A 9938-nucleotide genomic window follows, 5' to 3' on the forward strand; every position below is an offset into this window, starting at 1 on the left:
CTTCCGCTGCTATACTCTTAGAATTGCATGTGTAGGGTGATACTTGATTGCTAGATTTGCTAAAATCTACCCACAACTAAAATTGGGAAAAGTTTAGATTTATATTTGGTTAAGTAGTCTAATCACCCCCTCTCTAGACATATTTTTGATCCTACACTTACTCCCGTAGGACTTGTTGGGATTCCCCAAAGAGGAAGGGTGAAGCAGAACAACAACAAAGTATTTCCCTTAGTTAAGAACCAGGGTTATCAATCCAGTAGGAGTCCCCTAAGCTAGCAACATGAGCAACACGTGCACAAAAACAAATACAAACTTGCACCCATCGTTTAAGAGGGTTGTCAAGCCCCTTGCCTTGCTAGTTACAAGATTAAACACAAATGATAGAGGTGGATAATAGCAAAACAGCACGACAAATAAAAGGAGAAATTGTGTAGAAGAATTTAGTAATGGAGAATAGACCCTGGGGGCCATAGGTTCACTAGTGCTATCTCTTTCGAAAACAGGCGAAGACATGGTAAACAAATTACAATTGGGCAATTGATCGCATTACAATATTCATGACTATGATCATTCATGGAATAATACCATATAGGTGTTGCGTCCGTGATAAGTAGACCATTAATTCAACTACATCTACTACTAATACTCCACCCCAAAACAGATATCCAGCATGCATCTCAAGGTATTAAGTTTGTAAGAAACGGAGTACCGTAACAAGCAAGATTACATCATGCAGACAGGAAGAAGCCACTCAATATGACAAAATCATGTCGTTTTATTCTTAGAGGAAACAACATTTTGTTAGTAGGTTAGAGCATGGCAATACTGAACCCACTACGTAGCACCACTCCCTCTGAAGAAAACCCCATTGAAGTTGGCCAAAGAAGACAGATAGATCAGAGAGCTGATACGTCTCCGCCGTATCTATAAATTTTTTATTGTTTCATGCCAATATTATATAACTTTCACATATTTTTGGCAACATTTTATGTGATTTATTGGACTAACATATTGATCCCGTGCCCAGTGCTAGTTCCTGTTTGTTGCATGTTTTTTGTTTCACGGAATATCCATATCAAACGAAGGCCAAACGCGAGAAAAATTTACGGAGAATTATTTTGGAATATATGTGATTTTTGGGAGGTGGAACCAATGCAAATGGAGGCCCGCGACCTCCACAACCCATCAGGGCGTGTCGGGCACCCCCTGGCGGGCCCAGGTGTCTTGTGCCCTCCTCGTAAGTCGGTTGGGGCCCTTCTTCGGGCGCAGGAAAGATAATTTATGGAAAAAATCGTGTATTTTTTTAGCACAATCGGAGTTATGGATATCCGGGAATTTAAAAAACGTTGAAGGGCTAGAAAATAGGAACACGAAACAGAAGAGAACAGAGGGATAGATCCAATCTAGGAGGGGCTCCTGCCCCTCCGCCGCCTTGGAGGCCATGGACTAGAGGGGGAACTCTCCTCCCATTTAGGGTGGAGGCCAAGGAAGAAGAAGAAGGAGGGGGGGCTCTCTCCTCCTCTCTTCCTATGGCGCCAGAGCGCCGTCGGGGCAATCATCGTGATGGCGATCTACACCAACAACTTCACCGCCGTCAACACCAACTCTCTCCCCCTCCATGCAGTGGTGTAACCTCTCTTCTACCCGTTGTAATCTCTACTTAAACATGGTGCTCAACACTATATATTATTTCCCAATGATCTATGGCTATCTTATGATGTTTGAGTAGATCCATTTTGTCCTGTGGGTTGATAGATGATCGTGGTTGGTGTGAGTTGCATGTTTCATTTTGGTGCTGTCCTATGGTGCCCTCCGTGTCGCGCAAACACGAGGAATCCCCATTGTAGGGTGTTGCAATACGTTCACGGTTCGCTTATGGTAGGTGGCGTGAGTGACAGAATACACATACCCGAGTAAGTGGGTTATTGCATAATGTTATGGTTGGGTTTACCTTAATGATCTTTGGTAGTTGCGGATGCTTGCTAGAGTTTCAATCATAAGTGCATATGATCCAAGTAGAGAAAGTATGTTAGCTCATGTCTCTCCCTCATATAAAATTGCAATAATGGTCACCAGTCTAGTTATCGATCACCTAGGGACAAATGACTTTCTTGTGTGACAAGACCAATCTATTTTTATTATCTTGCAATTTATTCGTAGTTTTATTCTCACAAATTACTCCTAGTTTTATTCTTGTTTTGTAAAGTAAATGCTAAGTGTGCTTAGAGTCGTATCGGTGGTCGATAGAACTTGAGGAAATATATGTTCTACCTTTAGCTCCTCGTTGGGTTTGACACTCTTATTTATAGAAAAAAGCTACAAACGATCCCCTATACTTGTGGGTTATCAAGACTTTTTTCTGGCGCCGTTGCCGGGGAGCAATATCATGGAGTAAATATTCTCGTGTGTGCTTGTTTGCTTTAGCACTAAGTAGTTTTTATATTCTGTTCTAAGTTGTTCTCTATCTTTAGTTATGGATATGGAACACGAAACACCAAAAGAATTAGTTGTACTTGCTACTCATGGAGATGGGGAACCTCCTAAAACCCTCGATACTCGTTATGTGAAAAATATTGTGCACTATATTTGATAATCCTAACAAAACCCCATTCAACTTGATAATGGGAGACACGTTGGATCAACGTGAATATTTTAGGGATTATCGCTTGACACCAAAAGGGAAACTCTTATGGGATCAAATTGATACGTTGCATTGGTATGTTTGGAATTTATGCCAGATATATGATTATACTTGTTGATCTAGGATGAAGGCTCCACACCTTCTCTTTTCATGCAAATTTAATGATAATGAAACCTTAGCTTCTTATGCTAATGGTAGATATGATTATTATGATGTGGAACAAATAGAAGAATTTGTTTCTTTTAAGGGGGCTTATGAAACTGAATCTTTTTTTGAAAAGTATGAAGATTTTGATGATTCAGTTTATAGACCTAAAAAAATTCTATACTTAAATATTGTTATGAGAATTATAAATACAATTTCGATATTGATGCATTTATTGAGGAAGTCTCCGCTATCCAAGAAGAGATTAATATTTTGCAGGAGTCTATGGAAGAAGGAATTGATGAAACTGTGAGCTCATTGGATAAAAAGATGACGAGAAGAGGGAAGAAAAAAAGGAGGAAGATCGGATTAGCTACCCGTGCCCACCTTCTAATGAGAGTAACTCTTCAACTCATACATTATTTAATTTTCCTTTATGCTTACCGAAGGATGAATGCTACGATAATTGCTATCATCCCGTTGATTCATTTGAAATATCCCTTTTTGAGGAACTTGATGCTTGCTATGCTTGTGGCAAAGATGCCAATAGGATTTATGCTTATGGAGATGAACTTGCTATAGTTCCTTATGTTAAGAAAGAAATTGTTGCTATTGCACGCACACATGATAGTCCTATTATCTTTTTGAATTCTCTGAACTACACTATATCGGAGAAGTTTGTTCTTATTAATGATTATATTGATGGGTTGCATTCTACCATTACACATGATGATTTTTATGAATATAATATGCATGTGCTTGTTTCTCCTACTTCCAATTGTTATGAGAGAGGAACTACATCTCCGCCTCTTCATGTTTCCAACACGATAAAATTGCAAGAAACTGCTTATGCTATGTATTGGCCTTTACTTGATGTGCATGAATTGTTCTTTTATGACATGCCGATGCATAGGAAGAGAGTTAGACTTCATCATTGCATGATATATGTTGCTTTGTGCTCACTACTAAATTAATATCATTGTTAATTAAAATTGGCTTTGATATACCTTGGGATCCGGGTGGATCCATTACTTGAGCACTTTATGCCAGCTTAATGGCTTTAAAGAAAGTGCTGCCAGGGAGACAACCCGGAAGTTTTAGAGAGTTATTTATTTCTGTTGTGTGCTTTTATAAAGTTTTAAAACAAAAAATATAAAGGGAAACTTAAAAACTTTTTCAAAAAGAGAAGCGATTGGAAGGTTATGCATTGGAGAAGTGAGGGTCGGCCTTAAACACTTGTGTTCATGCTCATGGAAACAATGTAGAATTTTTCATGGAAGTTTCTCACAAAAATAATTATCCCCTTGTACAAATCCATTGTATTATAAAAATAATGCGCCAAGATTTGCCTTTAGGATGATTAGATTGCTTGTTGGTACGTGCGGTGCAAAAACAGAAACTTTGGCTGTAGTGCGTGATTTTACATTTTTTTATTGGAGCGTCAAAAGTTTCTGAATCTTTACACATTATTTCTATGCAAAAAATTATTTTGTCCTAATTTTTCAGAATTTTTGGAATTGCAGAAGTATGGGTCAAAGTTCAGATTACTACAGACCGTCCTATTTTTGACAGGTTCTGTTTTTGATGCATTGTTTTGCTTGTTTTGATGAAACTATCGATTGTATCGGTGGTATAAGCCATGGATAGGTTATAATACTGTAGCTAAAATGCAAAAACAAAATATGAATGAGTTTGCAACAATACTTAAAGTAGTGATTTACTTTATCATACTAACGGATCTCACCAGTTTTCTGTTAAGTTTTTGTGTGGATGAAGTGTCCAAAGATCGAGGAGGCCTTGATATGAGGAGAAGGAGGAGAGGCAAGAGTTCAAGTTTGGTGATGTCCAAGGCACCCCAAATAAATATTCAAGGAGACTCAAGCGTCTAAGCTTGGGGATGCCCCGGAAGGCATCCCGTCTTTCTTCAACAAGTATCAGTATGATTTCGTTTTCGTTTCGTTCATGTGATATATATGTGTAAATCTTGGAGCGTCTTCTGAGTTTAGTTTTCATTTTTTCTTTTATGCACCATGCTGGTATGAGATAGTCCATGATTGATTTATAGAATGCTCATTGCACTTCACTTATATCTTTTGAGTATGGCTTTATAGAATGCTTCATGTGCTTTACTCGTATCATTTGAAGTTTGGATTGTCTGTTTCTCTTCACATAGAAAATCGTTATTTGTAGAATGCTTTTTTGCTCCACTTATATTTGTTAGAGAATGGTCTTTTGTAGAAAGAATTAAACACTCATGCTTCACTTATATCTATTTAGAGGGTCAACAGGAATTGATCATTTGCATGGTTAGTCATGAAATCCTACATAAAACTTGTGGATCACTGAATATTATATGTTTGATTCCTTGCAATAGTTTTGCGATATAGAGATGATAATATGTGGGAGGTACTAGTAAACGGTTGTGGTTAGTAAGAATACTGGTGTTAAGGTTTGTGATTCCCGAAGCATGCACGTATAGTCCCTCGTTATGTTATGAAGTTGAAGCATGATTTATTATTGATTGTCTTTTTTATGAGTGGCGGTCGGGGACGAGCGATGATCTTTTCCTACCAGTCTATCCCCCTAGGGGCATGTGTAGTAGTACTTTGCTCCGAGGACTAATAAACTTTTGCAATAAGTATATGAGTTCTTTATGACTAATGTGAGTCCATGGATTATACGCACTCTTACCTTTTCGCAATTTGCTAGCCTCTACGGTACCATGCATTGCCCTTTCTCACCTCGAGAGTCAGTGCAAACTTCGCCGGGCATCCAAATCCTATGATACTATACACTCTATCGCACATAAGCCTTATTATATCTTCCTCAAAACAGCCACCGTACCTATCTATTATGGCATTTTCATAGTCATTCCGAGATATATTTTCATGCAACTTTCACGGCTTCCGTTTTGATGACTTGAGCATTCTTTGTCATATTGCTTTGCATGATCATACAGCTAACATAGTATTTGTGGCTCAGCATCATCATTTTTTATACATGTTACACTAGATCATTACACATCCTGGTACACTGCCAGGGGCATTCATATAGAGTCATACTTTGTTCTAGGTATTGAGGTGTAATTTTTATTTCTTTTGAGTTATACGTAAACAGAAGTGTGATGATTATCATTATTCATTGTTAGAACATGTCCCAGTGAGGAATGGGTGATGGAGACTATGATTCCCCCACAAGTCGGGATAAGGCTCCGGACAAATATAAAAAAGGAAAAGAAAAAAAAAGTGAGGCCAAAAGGAGCCCAAGAAAAAAGAAAAAAAAAGAAAAATGAGATAAAAGAGAGAAGGGCATGCTAACAGGGAAGCGGCGATTTGGTGCCCGAGCGCAGATGCTCCTGAAATCACTCGCGGAACTACGGTGGGCCGAGACAGTATGGGATGGACGGTGCGGTCAGATGGGCTTTCTGGTCCGTGGATCAGATCTTTAGCAATACAGCTGAGCCAGGAGGACACAGAGAGGCAGAGAGGCGACGACACAGAGTCCACCCCCTCCTGGCTCTCCCCTAATTCGAATGCAAGGGCATGCGGCGGCTTCTCGAAGCCCCGTCGAATCCCTGATGGAAGATGCTGGCCTTGAGTTCTGGCTGGATGCCGTGGACCAGTAAGTGGATCTTTCCTCCATATAGATCTAGCAATTCCTCGATCTTTTTGGTCAGTGGACAAACCATGTGAGAAAGCTGATTCGAAGACTGGGCGTCGGCCATGGCCGTATGTTTCTAGGTCCCCCCTCTGGGAGGAGTTCGCTGACAGTCTTGAAAATCCAGATCCGTCCCTCTGGCATTATTAACGCTAGACAAAGACAACCATGCCGTGCCGGCGGACTCGAATGCTGCCTCTGGATGTGGGCAGCAAGTTGGTGGCGCCGTGCCGGAGAGGCCGACCTACGGCGTCGGGAGGCATGTCCACGAAGTCAGCTGACAGAGTCAACCCTGAGCCGCATGGTTGGATGAAAAGGTATTTCGGGTAATTCCATTGCTTGTGTAATAACTGTATATCTCCAAAAATGAGTGCATGTTGATCTCCTCAGGCATGACTAGTTCAATTTTGGGCGACTGCAACCTGACGATATGATTTGGTTAACTGACCCTGATACTTGGTACTGATGATTAATTGTTAAATGTGCTTAGACGTCAAATATGTCAGTAATTGTCTACTGCAGCTGAAAATTGTGTAAAGGAATGGTTTGCTTAAAAAAGTCTGGTTACATCTCAGTAGTGTACTACCAGACCGGACGCCATGTCCTTCTAGGATAAGTACACTAGATCGAGCTTACCAAAAATGTAATTAGACCGTAACTCAGGCCAAGTTTTTATTCACTAGGCGGGGCATATGACTTCTACAACTTGTATTCCTGGGAGATCAGAATCGGAATTCGGTATGGCAACAGCTTTCCTTTAGATGTTTCCATCGGCGGTTGAATCATTGCAAGTGTGACGACGGGGTAACTGACAGCGGTGTCGCTGGAGCAAGAGTAGAGGTTCAGGTATGCGTGGAATCATAAGTCATTTCCTTGTACGCGATTTCCCTGAAAACACCTACTTAACAGCGGCACATGTGTAGTTCCCGGACACTTCGAACTTGGGGTTGCAGCAAGTGCTTGGAGCACGAATTTGATGCTGGAGCAAGAAGGCCATGGCGTGGACGAGGTGAGCGGAAGTGTTACCACTGTTGTGTTGTCTGTTGATCTCCGGACGATTTGTTTGAAAACCAAAACCGGCTGCATTTCCATGGAGAGGTGATTCAGCGGGGGGCCTCATTCGGATAAGATCTGCAAGCAGGAGTTGGACAACAAGAGCGGAGATGGTTCACTTGAAGGATTCGGCGAGCATGACCCAGCCGGTGGCGCGCTGGCCGACTTCCATGGTGTTGACACTGATATGGACAATGGATCTCGCGTGATCTGTGGTGCCGAAGAGGTTGATTCCAGTGGAGAAGAGGTGAGCAGCAGGTAAGCGAAACGACGGCGTACACAGGCTTGTTTTGCGACGTGAGCGTATCACCAGAGGAAAGAACTGTGTTTCCACTGCTCCCCTTGTCCAAGATGGGCACACCATCTTCAACAGATTGTTGTATTGTGCGTGCGGTGTGTTTTAGATTGCAGATAAAAAGAAAACCTGATAGTGTGTTTATATGATGACTAACTCTAGTTTGTCCCACTGGCGGAGTACGCGTACAGTTGCATCTTTTTGACGGTACATTATTATTTTTTCCTTAGCTCTACCCCAAATTGTTTTTTTATTTAGCATTGTGATCGGCAGTAAAAAATAAATGTTGCAGCGTGTGATTAATTTTATGCGTAGGTGGTGCTTAGATAGTGAGCAGAGGTAAAATAGGGGAAAAAAGACTGCCTGTTATTTGGTTTTGGATTTAAAAATTCTACTCGGCCCTGATTAAAAAAGGTTACGGCATTTGACGAAACTTTGGTGTGCAGCTAAAAAAACAAAGACTGTCGTGGTGGTTTGTTTTCGATTTAAAAATTCTGGTCACTCGTTAATATATGTTGCCGCATTTGATTAACTTGCGAGTGGATAGTGCTTAGATAAGCAGCAGCGGTGTGTTAGGGGAAAAAGGATTGCCCTGAGGGCCTGCGGCGTGGTACGGAGACGGCTCAGCGGCTCAGCCTAGCACAGAAAAAAGCTTGAGCCGTGACCCCAACTGTTCGGCCTCTATCTTAACAGCTTTCATTGCACTTAATGCTTCCATCACTGTATTTATTTACTTACCATACATCTGCTATACAGAGAGGAATACATCACCCAGCACACATCCACATGCTAGCGGACGATGAAGATTTCAGGAGCAGCTTAGCCTGAGCTCAGAAACGAATATCCCATGCTAATTCCACACTTGTGCTTTAAAGTAGCACCATATTTTTTCATATAAAGAGTCTCTTATAATGTCATTTTCATATACTAGTGAAAATTTTTCATTATAGAGTTTGATGCACACCCACTCAGTTTTCATATTGAGCTTTCATACACTTATAGCTCTTAGTGCATTCATTGCATGATAATCCCTACTCACATTAATATCAATTAATGGGCATCTCCATAGCCCGTTGGTTAGCCGCGCTGATGTGAGACTTTCTTACTTTTTTGTCTTCTCTATATTTACCCCTATCATCGTACTCTATTCCACCTATAGTGCTATATCCATGACTTTCGCTCATTTATTGCGTGCAGGTTGAAAAAGCTGAAGCGCGTTAAAAAGTATGAACCAATTGCTCGACTTGTCATCGGGGTTGTGCATGATAAATACTTTGTATTAAGAAGACAGAGCATGACAAGACTATGATTTTGTAGGGATAACTTTCTTTACCGTTGATATTTTGAAAGACACGACTATTTGTTGGGATGACTGAGTATTGATGTCTTTATGTCAAATTATAGACTGTTGCATTGAATTACTCGTGTCTTGACATTCATGCCATGATTTGATATATGAAGACTATGTTAGGTAGCATTCCACATCAAAAATTATCTTTTTTATCATTTACCTACTTGAGGACGAGCAGGAAATAAGCTTGGGGATGCTGAGACGTCTCCGTCATATCTATAATTTTTGACTGTTTCATGCCAATATTATACAACTTTCACATATTTTTGGCAACATTTTATATGATTCGTTGCTAACATATTGATCCAGTGCCCAGTGCCAGTTCCTGTTTGTTGCATGTTTTTGTTTCGCAGAATATCCATATCAAACGAAGTCCAAATGCGACAAAAATTTACGGAGAATTATTTTGGAATATATGTGATTTTTTGGGAGGTGGAATCAACGCAAACGGAGGCTCACGGCCTCCACAACCCATCAGGGCATGCCAGACACCCCCTGGCGCGCCTAGGTGTCTTGTGCCCTCCCCGTAAGTCGGTTGGGGCCCTTCTCCGGGCGCAAGAAAGATAATTTATGAAAATATCATGTAAAATTTTAGCAAAATCGGAGTTACAGATCTCTGGGAATTTAAGAAATGGTGAAGGGCCAGAAAATAGGAATGCGAAACAGAAGAGAATAGAGGGATAGATCCAATCTAGGAGGGGCTCCTGCCCCTTCGCCGCTATGGAGGCCATGAACCAGAGGGAGGGAAATATCCTCCTATCTAGGGGGAATGCCAAGGAAGAAGGAGGGGCTCTCTC

The 9938-nt window shown here is 40.9% G+C and overlaps 1 long non-coding RNA gene across 4 annotated transcripts; it reads left to right on the forward strand.

Annotated features, from left to right (window-relative positions):
- The first annotated feature begins 6191 nt into the window (after positions 1-6191).
- LOC123160054 (uncharacterized) lies at positions 6192-9281 on the forward strand. Of its 4 annotated transcripts, none has more exons than XR_006479975.1 (4): positions 6203-6406; positions 6526-6759; positions 7126-7288; positions 7366-9281. It is a non-coding gene; the product is annotated as an uncharacterized lncRNA (long non-coding RNA). The 4 variants fall into 4 exon arrangements; XR_006479976.1 differs by having other exon boundaries at positions 6206-6406; positions 6570-6759; XR_006479973.1 differs by having other exon boundaries at positions 6192-6406; positions 6526-7288.
- The last annotated feature ends 657 nt before the right edge of the window (positions 9282-9938 follow it).

Source organism: Triticum aestivum, chromosome 7B (genome assembly GCF_018294505.1).
Source record: "Triticum aestivum cultivar Chinese Spring chromosome 7B, IWGSC CS RefSeq v2.1, whole genome shotgun sequence".
Taxonomy (NCBI): domain Eukaryota; kingdom Viridiplantae; phylum Streptophyta; class Magnoliopsida; order Poales; family Poaceae; genus Triticum; species Triticum aestivum.